At 42.8% G+C, this 20,451-nt stretch overlaps 1 protein-coding gene across 3 annotated transcripts in view; it reads left to right on the forward strand.

Moving 5' to 3' along the window:
* Positions 1 to 12,129: 12,129 nt before the first annotated feature.
* The window catches only part of CNGA3 (cyclic nucleotide gated channel subunit alpha 3), a 31,242-nt gene continuing 22,920 nt past the window's right edge, over positions 12,130 to 20,451 (forward strand). For all 3 annotated transcript variants that reach the window (XM_032677883.1, XM_032677881.1, XM_032677882.1), the window contains exon 1: positions 12,130 to 12,265. The gene's annotated coding sequence lies outside the window, so the exon portion shown is untranslated. The remainder of the gene's footprint in view (positions 12,266 to 20,451) is intronic.

Here is a 20,451-nt window from a genome sequence, read left to right on the forward strand (position 1 = left end):
CCGTGCTGTCAGCTGAGTGTTCCTGTTTGTTCCCTTAATTAAATATATAGCTAAATGCTTTCAGTCACATTAGCGTTGGCTGGGACGTGTGATGCTGTGCTTGCTGGTCCTTTCAGCTCTGCCAGCCCTCATGGTCAGAGAGCAGCCACATGCTGTCACTCTGTGCTGTCACCCTGAGCACAAAAGCTACACAGACTTCCTTTGTGTCTTCCAGGACAAAAATTAATTTTCTTTGCTTCTTCTTTCTCATTTTCTTACTGTGGAATGTTTAACTTAATTCTGGCTGTAAGAGCAGCAGGAGATTGCAGAGTTTAACTCCACAGAGAAATGAGTTACACTGAAAAGCCTAAGAGGGTGTGCTTTTTAAGTGGCACAAAACAGCAAAGCCCCATAATTTTTCATAGTTGGTGGGAATTTTGAGAATCCTTTCTCCCATAAATGTGTGACATTTTGTGCAGGGTCCACCAAGAACTTTCTTAGTGACAAATTGATGGCCAACTAGTAACCTATGATCCTTTTCTCTCCCTGCCTACCCACCTCGTATTGCTTAAAAATAGATCAATGTATTCAAACGACCAATCTGACCAGTTTGACCATTACCTGTAAAATTTGGCTGCAACAGCCTTGAAGTTCACAGCATGCCAAAGCACTCAACACAATATTCCTCTCCTCCCACCAGCAACGGTGTCTCCCACTGAAACTTTTGTTCCTGTATATATGTGACCTTGTGTGTGCATGTGGTTTATAGGTGCTTCAGCAAGCACTTTTTAACTTCAGAGAAGTCAGGGAGAAGCTAAGAGGTCAAGTCCACTCCTGCACAGAAACTGGCAAAGACAGATCTCAGAATGCATTGGCTCCTGTGAAGTAGGTAATAGTAAAGAAAGTTTTAGTATACACTGTACCTACATGCACATCTGTTGCTGTTTTGAATTTTTTTTCCCTTGAATTAGACTACAAGCACTTCTACAAGGGCCTGGGTCTTCTAATAAGCTGTGTAATGCTTACTGTTTTGATCTGGCACTGCTGTTTTGCTCTTTCCAGCAGTGGCCCCAGGTAACTCTAAGGGGTTGTTGTTAGTTGACACCAGACACCAGTATACATGACTTCAGTTAGTTCCCATAATATTCACCTGGTACTTACAACTATATAATACTTTAAAAATGTGTCTTATTTGTGACCTTTGCTGCCCAAAAGACCTAGGGAGAAAAAAACTCCAGGGCAATTTAAGTAGGAGGTAAGATAAGAGAAGGTTTTAATGAATCCTCTCAGGCTCTGGGAAATACAAACCACGCACATGCCCCCTGACCCAAGTGTTACAATTTTTATGATGATGTTCATCCAATCCCTGTTTGTCCACCCCCTGGCCTTTGCCTCGTTCCGCCCCCCGACCCTCCCCTTGGGAATTGAGTCTGGGGGAGTTTTGCGACCCCCTCTTCCTCATCTTCATCTTCTTCAGAGCACGTACAGTCCTTGGAGGCTTTCCAAAGTTCTGGGTTTGAAGGTTGCTTTGCCTGGGTGATATCTTGTTGTCCAGGCCAGGGTGCAGATGTTCTTAAACAGAATGAAGGCCTACCTTGAAAAAGAGACTAAATATGCTACTGGAATTTAGGGGGAATTGACATGGAATAGGGTAACAGGGTTGCGTACGTGTAACTACTGTGCTAAAGAGTGAGGGATACAATAAATACAGCTACTTCTAAAACCTAGAAAAATTAAAAAATCAAAAACCTCCAAGGCAACACCTTCATGGGGTTTCATGAACTAAAATGTACAAAGAAAGTTAGCCAAGTCTGTGGTAAGGTCCATGCTTGACAATTTTCATCTGAGAGTTGAAATCTAAATGCAAGCACTTGCTGAGGAGTATTGGTGTGTCCAGGATACAGATTCAGCATCAAACTGAATGGAGAGGGAGCAAAATCCCATGATTCGGGATGTAGATGTGATGCTCATGAATACTGTAGCCACAAATATGCTTCCTGAGCAAGCCTAAATAAATTAAGGAACTTTAAAAATATCTCTTTATTTTGCTTTCTCTTCATACACACAGAATCTAAACAAACAGGATGAAGAGCAGCTGCCTAGACACATTAGTCCAATGCTATCTGAGATGCCCAAGGGTCTCCAAGATATTTGATTCAGGGTGTCATATATGACATAAGACTTATGAAAGATTCATTTTGTCTGGTTGCTGGATGCTGGGTGAGATAATCCACTGCACCTAAAATAGCACTGAGCCTTGTCACTTAAGTCATTCCCCAGGTGAGTATTGCAGGAGAGGCTTAGGTTTGTCCATTTATATCCATTACCATTTATATCTGCTTAATTATGGGAAGAGGGGAAGAAATCATTCTGCCATTAGAAAACTGCAGAAAAGAAAGGCAAATCTACTGATACCAAGGCATGCCATACAAACCTCTAATTAAAAATATTTTCTGAGCTGCTACCCAGAAAGTCATCAAAAGAACAAGTATCCAATCTGCAAGGTACATTAAAAATCATTCAACTCCACAAATTTGTCATAAATGACATAAAAATAGGGGGATCAGTCTCCCAGATAACAAACGTCAGGATGAGAGGAAATGGCCTCAAGTTGTGGCAGGAGAGGTTCAAATTAGATATTATGAAAAATTCCTTCACTGAAAGGGTTGTCAAGCATTGAAACAGGCTGCTCTGGAAAGTGGTGGAGCCACCATCCCTGGAGGTATTTAAAAGATGTGTAGATGTGGCATTTGAGGACATGGTTTAGCGGTGAACTTTGAAGTGTTATGTTAATGGTTAGCCTTGATGATCTTAAAGATCTTTTCCAACCTAAACAATTCTAACCTTCTATGATTCTAAGAGGGTTTTTTTTGCAATTCTTTTTTTTTTCTTTACTCTACTCTTGAAGGTGAGGCGATGGACAGGTTCCTCAGTGCCATTTAGACTGAGACACAGCTATATTACCAGCACCTGACTTTTTGTTGTGAATTGTAGCAAACAGGACTTGTTCCATATTGTGAACTCAAATTTTCCTTTAAGCTAACACCCTCTACTGTTCAGTCCTGCATATTATGCATAAACAAAATGTAGCCACAATTAAAGTGACTGCTGACTTCTGTGTGGTACAGCAATTTGTAGAGTATTGTCCTAATTTTAGTTTTGTTATTCTTTGAAATGAGTACAGCAGTAATTTAATTATCTGACCTACCCTGTACATCTTTTAGAAAAAGCAACATGCAATAATGTCACTTTTCAATAGCTTTGATGTAGTACATATCTTTGGGATTTATTTTTGAAAATATCTGTGATTTCTGCTATGCCAAGAATGGCCTGATCACACTTTTATGTTGTTGAATACTGGGGCTTTACTTTAGCAATCAGAAGTTTGTGAAGTTGATTTTTCTTATTTTTTATGCTGAATTTTTATTTGACATTGTTACGAATGTTGAATGGAGTTTCCTTGTGAATGGTGATTGCTCATATTTCAAAGTTTGGATCTTAGAGAAGACATTCCTCTTCTTTTCTGTGTTTAAAGAGTCCACATGAATGAGTTATCAGACTCAGAACTGCCATGCAAACCAGACATCTGGCTTGCCTACCTCTGAATTACAGGCGTGTGCCATTCACCGGCTGTTTACGTAGCGATCAGTCCATGCTTTGAGGATAAGGACAAAGCAAATGAAATAGCCCTAGAATGAAATATTATTTGTCACTAGAAGAAGGGTGCTAAAGCCAAAGGGACTCAGTTCTTTTCTAGAAAAGATAGCTACATGGCAATGGAAAAGGCAGAAGAAACTTCTGAGCTCCCCTTTCCAGTCTCTCAGTAGCATCATACAAGCGTCTGAGGCTCAGTTTTAGTCTCTCTATTTTTGCATAAAAACACTTAGCACAACATGCTTTCCAGCAATCCCCACCTCCCATGGCAAGAAAAGGATTTAAGGATAACATAACTTCAGGAATCCTGCTTTCTAGGGTTATGAAACTTGTCCTTCAGGGCTATTCTTCATATGTAAGCTAATAAATGAGGAGCTTATCTTAATAAATATACTCTGCTGAAACAGTCCTTTCCCTCTAAGCATTGCCAGCATCAAATCAGCCAGTACTTTTTCTTTTGTGCATAGGCAGGTGCAAGCATTAATTCTTACCAGCCACTTAGGATTTTAGCAGGGTAATCTCATGTGTTCTTCTGTATTACTGCCAATCTCTGAAACTTCTTCCAAAAACTCTCTGGATCTGTCTCTAGCCCTCAGGAAAATTACTCAGAGTTTTCCCTGAGTTTCCTCTGTGCTGAAAAGAAGAGGCACCATTCTGGGAAATCCCTTTCCCAATGGCAGCTGTTCTGCCATTTCTCATTTGACTTTCCAAGTGGCATCAAAAGATTAGTTGCAATCTCTTTGCAGGCTGCTAATCCAGAGTGCTGTATTATAGTGCCTTGCTGTCCCTCTGAATATGACATTAAGTTGTCAATAAACACAATTGTATTCATAGGTGCTACAAAGGCATTAACAGAGACATATTGATACCATTGCCTTGAGCCCCACTGAAATAGCTGCAACACCGCCAAGGCAATTCCAGAGGCCTACTCAAGGCAAGAGGCACAACTTCAGGCTGTTTCCTCTTGTTCAATCACTTGTTACCTGGGAGAAGAAGCTGACTGCCCACCTGGCTACTATCTCCTTTCAGGTAGTCGTAGAGAGAGATGAGATCTCCCCTGAGCCTTCCTCTTCTCCAGACTCAACAAGCCCAACTCCCTCAGCCACTCCCCTTGAGTCCTCCTCATTCCTCATGCACTAGTAGCATCAGCTTTGGAACTTAGGTTTTACTGATAGTTACTGCTATGGAAGGTCTTTGACCATTGTATTAGACTTTTAAGTATGGTGTTAGTCTGATGAAATAAAACTCCCATTGGTATGGAATTAGGACAAGCTTGCCTGAAACCAGGATGATTTCAGTGTCTTGAGGAATATATGCATTCTGGTTAGTTATGATGGGCTATACCAGTCCATAGTAAGTTATCATGCCTTAACCATGTGTGTGTGTAAGTTAAAAGGAGTTAGGGCATAGGTAGCCTAGTGCTCACACTACAAAAGAAGGTATCTGCCCCAAAGAGAGACAAGAGTCATCTGACAAAAACTTGTCTCTCACACCAAGAGTGCAGCGAGAGCCAGTAATGTGTTCAGTCCAGGTACATCAGCAAGGGAGTGCATTGGTCACTGACACCACCTCTCAGACAGCTTGTTTGTTCAAGCAAAGCTTGTGTACAGAATGTTCTCATTGGCAAAGATTTCCAATGTCTTTGCCTTTGCTGTCTGTGATCATCTTGATATCGTAAGACAACAGTTCCCATCTGTCCTAGCCAAGTGATATTTGTTTTTTAAAAGCATTTCTTATTTCAGCACTTCACCTTTGCCTTATCTAACTTGTGTGAAAGAATAAAGACATTAAACAGTGCCAGATAAATGAAGATTCATCAGGACACAGTGCTCTACTGAAATACTGAGCTTTCTATCACATTTTCAAACGCTGACTTTTTATGATTACTCTATTATTAAGTGAGACATATTTTACATCTTGAGCTATGCATACAGTAAATGGAAATAAATGGTGTTGGCTAAAATAATTCCAAGGCAAAATCATAGAATGGTTTGGATTAGAAGGGACCTTATAGATCATCTAGTTCCAAAATGAAGAGGATAGGATTTTTTTCTTCTCTCTACCCAGCGGTTGAGGCAAGTCACTGCTTTCTCCTCAAGATGCTGTTGAAATGAGGGTCAGAACATGGGGACTTGGAGCTGCTAGCTCCCAGTAGCCCTCCTATACACTTTCTTTAGTTTTTTAATTTCTTTAGTTCTAAATTTACAACTTGAGACTGTGCTTACAGACAGCACTTAGAGACCTACCACTCATCATTTGTCTCCTGTACCTCAGGAGTACCAGAGTCTGAGCAAGCTGTTGTTAGACCCATGTAAAGATATTTCTGAGTTCATGAAAGAGACATCTTTAATAATCTGTGATTACCAACATTTGGCTGCAGTCTGTCAGCCAGGTTTCCTCAGACTCATTAGTGAGGCCCAGCCATGACAGCAACTGCCATCATAAAGCACAATGAGAAAGGCTTTTAAGCCCCAATTTGTATTTCACGTAAGTGTCTCTCTTTGCTGTGCTTGCTGCTAATGGACCATCATTATGTAACTGGAAATGTCAATTTATTCTGTTTGGAGTAGCTGGGCTGTATCCCTATCAGTGCCTCAGGCCCGACTAGCATTTGCTAAAATTCCCCTAGAGACAGTGGGATAGTTCTATTTTCACTAAGAGACAGGATTGTCCTGAGAACCAACATAAAAAAATAAGTGCTCTTGTGTGTACTTATTATCCCAAGCTAGTCACCTGGGAAACATTAACAAGGCTGCCTTTGCAATCATGTTTGTTTAAATAAAGCAGCACGAAAATTCACAGGAAAACCTCCACAGCTCCCTGAGCATCTGTAGTGCTTTTGCATGGCTCACCGAGCCTGTGTCTTCAGGCAGTCTGACTCACACAAGATGGTAAGTGAACTCACAGGTAGGCTTGCAGTCAGCAGGAATTTCCACACCTCTCCTAGGCCAGGAGCCAGTGTACCTGCTGATGGGTGACCATGTGCTCCCCATCCCTCGGGGCTCTCTTCTGACACAGAACGGGGCAGGGGCACGTACCGGCTTTTCTGTGAGAGGCTCTGTCTGTGAGCTGTGGTGCGACATAACTGACAGAGCTTTGTGCTCACCGGGGCAGCAGGCAGGAAGGTTCCTTATCTGCCTATGCCTTGGTCTGCTCTTATGCAAATGCCTCTATTTGCCATGTCAGGAACACCAAACAGTATTAAAGGCTTTCAGTTCGTTCTTTGGAAAGTTTAGCCTGTAATGACTTGTACTGTGATTTCGCTTGGAAAAACAACTGGGTCTAGGAGAATGCTAAGGCTGTTGTATATATATCAAGGATCCAATCCTTTTACACCAAAATGTGCGGGATGCTTTTCATTGATTTCAAAGGGACACAGCAGCTTCTGTGCATTCAGCATTTATTTTTATTCAAACCAAGGAAAAGGTCATTCATTTTGGTTAAAAAAAGAATTGCAGAGTCTTATCCTTTCCCCTTACTATACCTCCCCCGCAGTGGTGCAGATTAAGGTAAAATAAATAGAGCTCACTCACTTATAATTAGGACAACGTGGAGATTACAGGGTAGAACACTAAACAGGTATGCTCTTTTGCTTTTACTTGTCAGAACATTTCTGGCTCTAATGGGGCTAGTTTATGAAAATGGCTTGCCCAGGTTCAGTTTTCTACAGTAGTCAGTTCCTTGCAGGATCAGGCTGATTCAGAACTGTGAAAATACCTGTGATGTGGATTTTACATACCCCGTTTGGACATTTCTATTCCTCGTTTCTCTTTATTCTGTCTTTTGGATGCTTTTGTCTTGCATTTGCATGTGTGAACTGCACGGTTTTGTTCAGTGAAGCTCCCATCCCACAGGTCCTCTCCAAATTATAACTCAGATTGTTCATATGAGAATTGCTTTTTAAGGCAGAACAAATCAGTGCTTCTCTTGGGAAGGAAACCAAATGAGCTTTTCTTAGGTTGGCAATTCAGTCCAATTATTTCACTGATCTTTGTTCATTTAATTCATTTGAAGTGGAACAATCAGAAGAAACAGGTCAGAGCTACAATGCAAACAGGAAATTACGATTTCTCAATCTGAGGAAAATGAGATTTTAGAACACATTCCTTTATTTTTTATCTATTTATGAAGCCTTATTCTTTTGTCATACATCCTGGTAGTGCTTTATTGCAGAGCACAGCAGTCTTGGGAGAACTATTAGAATAACATCAGTGCCCCTCACAACAGAACTGTGTAGCTAAAGCCACAGGTACTGGAAATAAACTCAACTCTATCGATTGCCTGGGACCAGTTTAGAGTAGCTAAAAAATTGCAGTTCATAGGAGGGAAAGGATGAGGTTTCACTCCTTGGACACCATAATTACATAGAAATATAGAGTATCCTGAGCTGGAAGGAACCAATGTGGATCACTAAAGTCCAACTCCTGACCATGCACAGGATAATCCCAAGAATTACATCATGTGCCTGAGAGCATTGTCCAAATGCTTGAACTCTGTCAGGCTTGGTGCTGTGACCACTTTCTGATGGGGAGCCTATATCAGTGCCCAACCACCCTCTGGATGCAGAACCTTTTCCCAATATCTAATCTGAATGTCCCCTAACACAGCTTCAGGCCATTCCCTCAGGTCCTGTCACTGGTCAGCAGAGAGAAAAGATCGATGCTTGCCTCTCCTCTTCCCCTCATGAGGAAGTTGTAGATTGCTATGATCTCCCCTCCATTTTCTCTTCTTCAGGCTGAAACATATGCTTAATGATAGTATATGTTATCATTAAAAGGTTCAGAAGGAGACTTCTTGCAGTGATACTAAACACTTACTCCTTTTTGACAACAAAGGTTGATTATGTATAGAACTTCTACTCTGGTCATTGACTATCTTCCCTACAGGGCCCAACTCTGTATTTCGGTCTGTGAGGTGTACTGCCTCTATACTGACTGAACTACTGGGGTTTATGCTCAGATGACTAATGACAGGAATTGGCCTGAAGATGTGGAAGGGCAGCTCCAACATAATGCCGGCTTCCAGCTCAGGGCCTGACTCAACGAAATCAGTGAAACTGAACACTGCACCAGTGCTCTGAGCCCAAGCCAGTGGAGAGAAGGGTGGGTTTACAGAACACAGGTCACAGACTAGCTGGCTTTATCCTCTTCTCAGACCTACTTTTTGCCTCACAGATTAGACATTCTTCAAAATGCTGTCCTGATGCTGGATGCAGGAGGACACTGCAGTGTATCTTCCAGCAAGCGCTGAGTTTGAATGTTTCCAGTCTATTACGGGCTCAGGATTTCATTCTATGATGGACTAAGTCAAGGCTCCTATTGCAATTAACTTCCATTTTCCCAGTGCATTTTGGAGAAGTTACTGATGTGTTACCTATCCTTTTTTTTTCCCCTTTGTTTCTCAGAGGCTACTGGAAACTCACAAGCCAGCTGGTTCTGGAGTTAAAGGGAGGCTCAGCATGTGAGACTGGTGAAAGGGAAAGCAACTGGAGAAAGATACCTGTGCATAATTATTTCTTTCTCAGAAGACTGTCAAAGTACATATTACAAAAAAGTGCAAAATATGGACTCAATGATCACGATTTTTTTCCAATTTTGTTTCCTTTTCCAATTTTAAAGACTATAGCTCAAGATTACGTATAAATTTTATGGTCATTTAGCCATTGTATTATTGTCAGTATTTCTCCAACTCATAGGAATCTAATGAATACAGTAAAATGGACATATTTATAGACCCCAACATGATATGAGAGGCTATTTCATTATATGCAAATAAAGGCAAATAACAAGACAGGCAGTGTCACAAAACAGAAAAAGGAGAAAGGGAAGGCTTTTTGCCCATTTTTTCTCCTGAAAACAGTTTAAGCCATGCACTAAAATTAACGTACTGAAGACAAAGGTTTTCTAAGTGTATCGTTTGAAAAAAAGATTGATAGAAAGTATTTTAAGGTATATCACCTCGCAAGTAATTTTCTAGTAGCTGTAAGATTTCTAAAACACAGATATTCACCCTGAATTCCTGTTAGAAAGATAGAGCTTTCCCATTCTATTTTTGCAGTATCACTTTCTTCCTTCAGAGCATAACACACAAAGCACGAAGAAGCAAAACTTTCCAGGGGAAGACAAAGGAATGCAGACCCTTCATATCTCTCAAGCTGTTGCAGAATGTTCTTGTAGTACCTTCTTTGTTGATAAATAAGAGGATAAAAACATTTCATCTTGGAAGGGTCTTTTGACCAGAAGTCGTGTAATGGGTCTGGCTGAGTTAATTTTCCCTGCAGCCCATGGTGTAGACCATGGTGAGGCAGCTGTCTCCCTGCAGTCCATGGAAGTCCATGGTGGGACAGACATCCACCTGCAGCTTGTGGAGGGCCCCACACTGGATCAGGTGGATGCCTGAAGGAGGCTGTGGCCCCCTGGGAAGCCCACACCGGATCAGGATCCTGGCAGGACCTGTGGCCCCATGGAGAGAGGAGCCCGTGCTGGAGCAGGCTTGCTGGCAGGACTTAAAACCTCATGGGGGACTCATGCTGGAGCACCCTGTTCCTGAAGGACTGGACCATGTGGAAGGGACCGACGGTGGAGCAGTTAATGAACAATTGCAGCCCGTGGGAAGGACTCATGTTGGAGAAGTTTGGGGAGGACTGTCTCCTGTGAGAGGGACCTCAGGCTGGAGCAGGGGGGAACAGCAAGGAAGGAGTGGCAGAGACAACATGTGATAAACTGACCATAACCCCCCATTCTCTGTGCCTTGTTGTAGTAGGAAGCCAGGACCTGCAAAGGATGTGTATCTAGATGAAACACCTGGGAAGTGCAACCAGTGCTTGAGTGTTCTGAGGAACAATAGCAGAGCAGTCTAGCACTTGGTGCACACCTGTTCAGCTAGCTCCCCTACCAGTGCTTCCACAGCACTGCCTGGAGTACTCCTTAGGGGTCAGTCCAGCAGGAAAGGAATGAAAAAAGGTGCTCTTCAAATGCTTTCTGCCTTCCCAGGTTTTCTGTTCTGATCCTCAAAAACTGTTATTCTGAAGACTGATGTGATAGCTATATGATACGGACAGCTTGAGTTTCCGATGGGTTCTAAGAGTTTTAGACGTGGTCTTTTCTTCTCCTCAGGCCTTGTTGTGTCATGTGGTTCATCTTTCCCACGTAAAATGATTCTCAGTGAGGGGAGAGCAGTGACTAACTCCACAAACCTGAGCACTTCAAATGAATTTCTAATGTTGCACTGTGTTCAATGACATGCAGCAAAATGCAGCAGCCTTTCCTTTAGGAATGACATGGCTTCTGCTGACATTTTCCAGCTGAAGAATCACTTCATATATAATACACACTCTTTGTTTTCAGCTTTTCTGAACCCTGTCAAAAGCAGAATCAGAGGCGAACAGGTGAAGTTCGAGGGAATGCAAAAGCCTTGAGGGAGCCTCAGCATATGAAAATGAGCGTCAGCTCCCTCCAGGAGGTCAGGGAGTGAGGGCCAGAGCACTGAAGAAGAAACCTGTTCAGCGGTACAACGAGAAGAAACGCCTCTCATGAGGGAGAAGGTGTCGGCCCCAGCGGGGAGACCGGCTGTGGGGTACCATCCCCTCAGGTCCGCCTCAGGCAGGGACGGCGGGGCAGAGTCCCGGGAAATCCGCGCCGCGCCGGCTGCCGAGGGGGACGCGCTTTCAGCCGGCAGAGGCACGTCCCCACCCGCCTTCCTGCCGATCCCCGCTCCCGCCAGTCCCGCCGCCGCCGCCCCGCTCCGGCCCCTCCGCGCCCGCCGCCGGCCGAGATGAAGGCGCAGGGGCAGCGTGTGCGAGGGGAGGGCGGCGAGCAGCCGGCCCGGAGATCTCCTCCTGAGAGCCGCCGGCCCCTCTGGGGACGCCGCCGAGCATCCCTGCTCTTCCCAGGTTCTCCCCTCGGCACGGCCCGCGGGGCGGCGGCCGAGGCAGCAGCTGGCGCGGTGAGCGCGGCCGGCAGGCGGAGGGGGGCGGCGGCGGGACTCTGCCTGGCCCACAGGCACCGATGCTCCGGCCCCCGCCCCGGTGAGGCGGGATGAGCTCCGCCCCGCAGGGAGAGAGTGCCGCGGGCGCCGGAGCGTGTGTCGCTGCCGGGAGGCGCCTCGCCCGGTCCCGTCCCTTCTCGTGTCGCCGCCCGGGGCTGCGGGTCCTCGCTCCGCCAGCGGCCCCGGGCCGGCCCTGCCCTGCCCTACCCGCGCCGGGCTCCCAACTTTCCTCGGCGTGGCACGAAATGTGCCGGGGCGCCGCCGAGCCGCTTTGACGTCTTGATCCTCTCCGAGAACTTAACAGGATCGCAAAGCCCTTCGAGCGGCTTTTCCCGGTGAGCCGGGTTTAGGCGCTCGGGCTCTGGCCGTAATCCGCCCGCGCCGCGCGGAGGGGCGGCCCGGCGGGCCCTGCCCTGCCCCGCCGCCCCCGCCGGGCCGCGCCGGGCCGGGCTGCGCTGCCGGGGCTGCCGGGGCTGCCCGGCTCCGCGGCCGGGAAAGGTTCCGCGCTGGAACCGCGCCGGGAAGGGCAGCGCTGACCGCCAGCGTCGCTCGAGGATCGCGGCCCCGGGGCATCCGCGTCCCACAGGCAGGCGGACGGTCGGACGGAGCTCCAGAGTTCGGGTGCTGCGGAGGAAAGCGTGGGCAGGTGAGTCTGGAAGAGGAAAAAGCTTCCCTTTCTGTCATGCCCGTGAGAGCGGGATCGTGTGTCCTGCATCGGATTTCAGTTCCAAACCTTAACTCAGAAGCTTGAAATGAAAACGTAACTTTACAATATTTATTTATTTATTTAGTTAGTTAGTTTTAAATGAAAGTGTTCATTTGGTTAATTGACACAGAATTCTGCATACTCACAATCAGATTGGATTCAGGACACGAATCCATACGAAAGTGAGGCCAAGGGGCACTTACACCACTCCTGTTGACTGATACTTAATTTTGCCATTTCGATCGATGTGTCTCTTAACTTCTCTACTCTCTGGTTGCTGTGGTGTAAGCAGGAGGTTGTTTGTATATATCGTTTCCTATATAAAGGAAATGCTAGCAAATAATGCAAGTAGTGAAAGGGAATAATTTTCCAGTGATTCCCGGTGCTCCCAATAAATTGACCTTGGTTCTAGCCATATGACATCTTTTGCAAAACTCCTGTAGTATAATCCAGGCCATAGTGTGCCTAAGAATATGCAAGATACAATAATAACTGTAATCAGAGTCTTTCTCTGATGAGAGGTCCACTCACTTGCTGAGAGAAAAAAAGTAAAAAGAAGACAAGAAAAAATGACCTGAACGTTACAGTTCTCTGAAGAATCGATGTTAGTGTAAGTGTTGGTACCTGTTGAGTGTGGACACTTTAAACTGTATTTTGTTTTCCAGATTTATAATTATTGCATTCAAAGCAAGTATTAGAGGAACGTTGTATTTAAAATCTGTAATTTTCATTGTTACAAATAAGTAAAGTGTAGTTTCAGATGTTACAGGTTTTGAAATAGCATAACTTTGCCTTCAGTTACCAGGTTTTTTTCCCTCTGGTATTGTTTATGTAATTTTCTTTGAGTTATGCATGCTAAAACCATCTGATTAGAAAAATACAAGTGCAGATGATAATGGGACTGTAAGGATGTCTAATTAGCAAGGGTAGTCATAGTAAACATGCAGTGAACAACTTGAGGGAAGAGCACATCAGTGTTAAAAAAGTACACAGCATCCTTCCATATTAGCATCTCTCAGCTTTGCCTTCTGTGTATCCCAGCCATTGTCATCTAATTTGCACCCAAGCTCAGTCGTTTTGGTTCAGCATGTTGTCCTGCAGCCTTCTCTGATGTTCCCATCTCTTTTCATTAGCATCTCTTAAATCCTCTTCTGTCGAATGTCTTGTTACTGCTTGTGAAACGTGACAGAATTTACCTCTCAAGCTTTCCTTCCCTAGCCAAGTGGAATAGCTCCAATGGTTTACGTAATGTGGGCAGGGAGTGAATTTGAGGGGATAACATTCACATGTACGCACGTGCACACATGGAAACTTACATATATATTTTATAGACGTGCATCCAGAAGTATAAACCTGCTGTGTTTTAGCTGTATTCATACCCCTGTTATGTTCCCTTTTAAGAGTTATCTTGGTAAATGAATGTACTGACAGAGAGATTGGCAGAACTGGTGATTTTCAGACAGTGGCTACAGAAGCCTTGCACAGAGCTTATTTGCTGTATAGAAACATGGGTACTGGGTACCTGCATCTTGTTAGCCCATACCAGCAACAGAAACAACACGATGTAGCTTGGTTGTCTAGTCAGCTGTAATTTGTAATTTACTGCGTTTTAATTTACAACATTATGTTCAGTATTCATGCCTAGTTTCTCTTAAATAGTTTCCAGTCTAAAAAAAAAATAAATTCACAGAAAATGGTCTGCAAAAAAGTTTAGCAGATCTTAGAAAATTGAACTGCATTACTGATAATTCATAAATATAGAAGGGAAACTCAGTTCAAATAACCATTTATTCTAAAGGTTGTTTTGGTACTACAAGGAGCCAGGGACTCAGCCGTCAAATTGATCAAGGCTAATCATGTGCATTTCATTCTAAAACTCTAAATTTTACATACAAGCATATGCAGTGTTGTGTGGAGTATACGCACATCCTAGAGTACCTGTAAAAGGTATTTGACAGATCTTTGGGACTGAGGCTACTAGGCTATGCATGTAAAGTGTGTTCATTTTCAGGAGATGTCAGTGCCCATAGACTGTGGTAAATGCAATATGTTGTAGCAGAGAGTAATAAAATTTGAAAAGTGTGCTTTTAAAAGAGGTCCTAGGATTTAAGAATTGTTGATTCAAACTGTTATGCATAATGATTCATGAGGGTAAGGTGGTGCAGCTTGCTGATTATTTTTTCAGTCCCTTGGATTTGATCTAGTAGCCTTTATACAAAGTTGATGTCCATGACAACATGCCAGAGTCCTATCTGCGGGTTAATTTACAAACCTCCAAGTGGTTGTGCCTTGTCTTCACATCTTGTAGTTACTTAAAGATCCAGTGTCTAGTCGTTGATGTCCATTTGTTGCCTGTTCTGGTTGTATCATTGGAGGTGCAGGCTGTCACACGTAACATACACAAGATACAGAATATACAGCTGAGCTACAACTATTACCAAGTGATATAACAAGGATCATGTAGGTGGAGGTCAAATCCCAAAATAAATCCCAAAGTCTTAGCAGGGTTGAACCTGAGCGGCTGTGTGAGGATTTAGAACGTGTCTTAACTGAAATGATGTAAGTGATCCTATGCAGCTTATTACTGCTTCCATAGCAATAAATGAAATGTTGAAAGCCTCAAGAACTACAGTATTTTGCCAACTAGACAAACACATAAGATCCATTACAAAACTGTATGTAAGGTCATCCTTTACTTTGTGATGGTGAAACATATTTCACCTTGAAAAGCTGGTTTTTGAATTCTGTCATATTTTCCCTCCGTAGTCCTTTTAGTCTAAATAAATAAGCTTTGAGAATATTAAGTGGTGATATAAATAGCTTGATCTGCCATCACTGCTTGATAAACAACTACATTTGTTTTGTATCAGGTGTATTGATTCTTGGTTGGTTAATGATTTTGAATTAAGTTAGGGTGAATTAACATATTCTGTCCCAAAGGGGAACTGCTAGGGTAGCCCAAATGTGAACTCTCAATGCTCTTGAGAAGGACACTATAGTAATTCAAAGTTCTTTCACAGATGTTTGACAAGCTGTACAATTCATTTTGGTAGCTTAGCTGATGGCCATCAACTTCCTAAATTTTATATAATTTATAATATTAAAGTGTGTGCCTGGGTTTTTGTCGTACTGATTATGTGCAAAATTGTCTGAAACATAGGACAAAAAGCTGCTCAGAGGCCTTGACAGTGTCCAAATAGCCATGGGTGCTGAAAACAGACATTCCTGCTGCTGCTCCCAGTATACGTCCTCAGAGCACTGAAAACCCATGAGAGAGTTATGTGTGAATATATCCCATAATCTATTGGTAGGAGGCTCTGGAGAAAGGAGTACAAATGTTTTGGCTTGCTTAACTTGAAGCAGACTCAAAAAGCTTCTCATTTTTGAGGTGCAGCTGCTCAGCACAGTACAATTTGCTGCACATAAGCAAACAGACTTGAGAAAGGGGGGAGTTAATGGCTGTCAGTTGGGTGCCACCTCTTTTTGACCTGGAGTTAGATGCCCAGTCTCCTATTTTAGCTTCAGTCTTTTCATATTGGCTAGCGTATGTAGCTCCCCTCTTAGAGCCTTGTTCCTGGGTACCTGAATTTCTGTATGCCTGCTTTAGGATATCCACTGGACGGCACAGCTGCTTAAATTTAGATACTGCAGCCTTCAAACCTCTTGTTCTAGGTCTATACAGATATGGTTCTAAAGAGATAAGTAGAACCTGATTTTCAAAATTAGTAAAGGCTTATGTGAATCTGAAGTTTTCGTATGTTATTTGAACTCATATTTGTTGTCAAACAACTTGCTGTCTTGATAAAACAGGTCTTTTATACCAGACAGTGCATATAAAATAATTTGACACAAAACATCAGTTTCTATTGAATCCAAGAGGATAAAAGAGTACATGAACTATTTGCATTTGGAGTAGGCAGTGCTATCAGTAATGTATAATTTGTTGCATTTTTAGTAGGATAATACATCTTTGTCATTTAGCTCTAGTTTCAGTCTCAGTGATTTAAGCACTGAAAAGCAATATGCTTGAGTGTGGAATTATTTATTATTCATCTTTTTCTGGTTAGTACAATTGGTAGCAAGGACAGAAAGACTAAGTGAGAAAGCATGTTAAAATTCTGCTTAAGGCATTGGTAAAGATGTCAATCTTGCAAGAGCTAGGAGGGTTTCAGGTAAGTTTTATTTTGCTGGGTGACTAGATTGAGGGTCAGAGAACTATCCTTCTGTTTGTCTGTCTGTTTCTCTTGTTCAGTCGCTTGTAGGCTAAATACCTGTTCTAAGGACCTAACGTGGATTTATCAGGCTTGTCAGCCTTTAGGTAATCAAATTTTACTCTCAATGTAATTACTACCTTTAAATATTTAGAGTAGAGAGTGTAGTTCCGAGATAATAGAGATTTTATAGAAGGCAAATACCAATGTGTGGTGGGTCCAGGCCCCCAGGGGCTGGCAGGGTGCTGTGGGGCCCTCTCTGAGGAGCAACCAGGGCTGCCTGTGCTGGACACAGATGTCTCCAGCTGATCCTCTGCAGCCGAGATGGTGGCACTCTGGGGAAAAGCACTTAAGAACGAGTATAATGCTACGAAAACAGTGTGTTGAGAATGAGGGGAGGAAAAAAGGGTGAAAAACAGTTCTGCGGGCACCAAGGTCAGAGAAGAAGGAGCAGAGGTGTTGTTCTAGGCACTGGAGCAGAGATTCCCCTGCAGCTCATGGAGGGGACCGTACTGGAGCAGACATCCACTGTGGATGACCCTACAGTGGAGCCAGTAGCTATTTCCTAAAGGAAACTGCAGCCAGTGAAGAGGAGCCCATGTGTGAACAGGTTCTCCTACCAGGAACTGTGGCCCATGGAGGACCCACACTGGGGCAGTTTGTGAAGGACTGCAGCCTGCAGCAGGAACCCACACTGGAGCAGCGGCAGTGTGAGGAGGAAGAAGCGGCACTGAGGAAGCATTATGGACTGACTGCAACCCCCCATTCCCCACCCACTGTGCTGCTGGGTAGGGTGGAGGAGGTTGAGGAGTTGGTAATGTAAGGGTGAAGTTGAATTTGTGGAAAAAATGAAGGATAGAGTTGTTTTTGTTTCTCACCATCCAACTCTATTTTAATTTGCAATAAGTTAATTGAATTTTCTCCAATTTGAGCCTGTTTTGCCTGCAATGATAATTGCTAAGTGATATTCCTGTCCTTCTCCTCTACCCATGAGCTTTCACATCTTACTTTTTCCTGCTGGACTCCTGAGGAGGGGCAGTGAGAGAGCAGCTGGGTTGGCATCTGGCAGCCAGCCAAGGCCAACCCACCACACTACTGTAACAACTATGTTTTTAAATACAAAGCCGAGCTCTACTCACTTCTTAAAACTCCCTGATAAGAACCAGTATTTAGTAGCAATTTTGGAACTGCAGATCCCAGACAATTGGAGCTGTCTCTCTGTGGCCCTGCAAAAGGTGTTTGCGGAGCCTCACGGCTCTTTAGGACTTTCCTGCTGGTTCCTCCTCATAGCTCATGATAAGCTGCTCCCTAGTCAGTCACTTGCCAGATTTTGGATCCAATGTTGAAAAGCTGATCTCCTCCCTAGACCACTGAACACATTTATCATTAGGATTCTTGGAGGCCTAGAAAGAACAAATATTTCTCCTTTATCAGATAGCCAGTAATTTGTCAGAATTTTATGGGCTTTATGCAGTGCCAAACCACGTTACTTCAGGAGGTCTCACCACCCGCTCTGTACTCAAATTGCTGCATTATTTATTTCTATCAGTCCTGTGTTCAGTTTCCCTCCGCCACAGCTGGGCACACAAAACACACCTTCATCCACTGTCCCTACCTCCTTCCAAAAATGCATGATTGTATTTTATTGCTTAATAGTAGAGTTGTATTACCATGAAATATTCCCCCCTCCTTTCCTCCAGTATAGTGTAGAATAAGAGTTTAGAAGACACTGTATATTGAGTGTGAACTTTACAGCTGAAATTATTGTAACGGATCTGAAGTGAGCTCCAATTTTACCTACATAATTTTATTTTATTCTTCATCTTTCTAGGGTAAGCAAGACCATTTTTATTTCTCTCCCTTCTCTATGTCCTTAATCATTCTTGCCATGCTTTTATGCTGCTTTATCTTTCTGTTCAAGAGAAGTTCTAGTGTTCTAAATAAGTCTGCCCTGTTGTTTTGTGGAACAGTTTTAGTGTTCTTTGTGTCATTAACATTTTCCATGTATATATTGTCAGTTATTGCATCAGCAAGCCTGCAGTGAGCTGTACATGTATCATAAGTTCATAGGATGGTCTGAGTTGAAAGGGACCTTAAGGACCATGTAGTTCCAACTCCCCTGCTGTGGGCAGGGGCACCTTCCACTAGACCAAATTGGTCCCAGCCCCATCTAACCTGGCCTTGAACACTTCCAGTGATGTGGCATCCACAGCTGCTCTGGGCAACCTGTTCCAGTGTTTCACCACCATCATAGTGAAGAATTTCTTTCTAATACTTAATCTAAAACTACTCTCAGGTTCCCTTTCTGACAGCATATGGCCCATTTGGAAGCATGTAAGGCAGTAGCTTACATGCTGTTCACCTGTGTTCAGTAATTTCCATTTGCCTATGTTGCACATCACTTGTCATCAAATTGAGAAATTGATATAGTTGTTGGGGGTCACCCTGAAGTTCCTTGCACTCCTTTTGTTACTCCTGCCTATAGTATTTTTTGCCATGCTGAGATCTTCCTGTATCACCACTCCTTCTTTTTGTCAGCATCATTAATGACAGATTTTCCTATGGAGCTCTGAGGAATACTGTTTAAACTTCTGCAGTGGTGAGGGGGGCTGTTTAATCCTGTTCTTGCTTTCTGTCTTCTCATTTTTAATCCAAAATAGTATTTGACTTCATATCCTATGACTTGTTTTGTTTCTTTAGTGGCATAGTTTTTGGAAGTCTAAATAAGGTTTACGAGTGTTTCCCATATTCAGCACTTCCACTGGCATACTCAAGCCTTTCGAGGAGATTTGGAATATCTAATTCCAGTATCTATTAATAGTGTTTAAGTCCAGACTAGTAATATCTAATTTCAGGAGATTAGTAACATCTAGAGAAGCCATTTCAGTTTTAAGTTTAAAGAAATACTATACTTAATGTTTTTTTAACCAAACTTTCGGGAGCTGATGCACAAGTGTCTGGAAATCCATACTCACACCTACAGCATTTGAAATACAGAAAGGCATTGTTCACTAATCTCCAGATTCAGGGGCAATGCGTCTTCTCAGTGAGAGAATACATGTTGTTGGTAACAAATTATTGACATCATCCCAAGACTTCAGAAGGGTTTTATTAGCTCATGATTTTATTGTTTCAACAGTTTTAGTGTTTTAGCAGAGTTATTTATTTGTTGGGTATTATAAACCAGGTGACCCTCGCTTAAGCACTGCCAGAGGTAGACATCAATCTGATTGTGAATCATCAGAACTGATGAGTGTTACTGTCGTGTTAGGTCATCAAAATCTTAACTCAGTACTAACTTTGTGCTGAAAATATATCTTTAGAAAAAAGGTTAATGCTTTGTTACTTATGAATGATTCTTCTTTTCCCACCACCAAGCTTTTAAAACCTTGAGTTATGTTTTTAGCATAAATTATCTGCACTTTAGAAATTAATTCTTCTAAATAAACGTTCCAATCTGAGGCTGGGTTGGAAGAACTCAATTCTTTATATTGATGTGTAATAAAAATGCCCATTTTTCCCCAGTAAAACTTCAGTTAACCAGCATGAACAGGGCTCAGCTTAAGGTGAGACACAGACATTAGCTGACTTACAATGAGGCAAAATTAGTAATGGGAAATACTAATCAAAATTTCAGGTGTTAAATGATACGCAAGTGCTATTTCTAGACTAATTTTATTATTTCTGGATAAAAAAATAACCTATTTTATATTTTGAAATATATTAAATAATTTTAAAAGTTTTATGTGATTTTCTTTAGTTGTCTGGAAGTTAAATGCAGGGTAAGTTGGGTGTCTGTTTTTTAAGAAAGTGGATACATAACATAGGTCTAATAATGGATTATGGGCTTTGCTTCAGGAATAATTCAGGACAGCAAGTTAGTTTCTGAAAGATCTGTGTTTCATTTCCTCTTAA

The sequence above is a fragment of the Chiroxiphia lanceolata genome, chromosome 2 (genome assembly GCF_009829145.1).
Source record: "Chiroxiphia lanceolata isolate bChiLan1 chromosome 2, bChiLan1.pri, whole genome shotgun sequence".
NCBI lineage: Eukaryota > Metazoa > Chordata > Aves > Passeriformes > Pipridae > Chiroxiphia > Chiroxiphia lanceolata.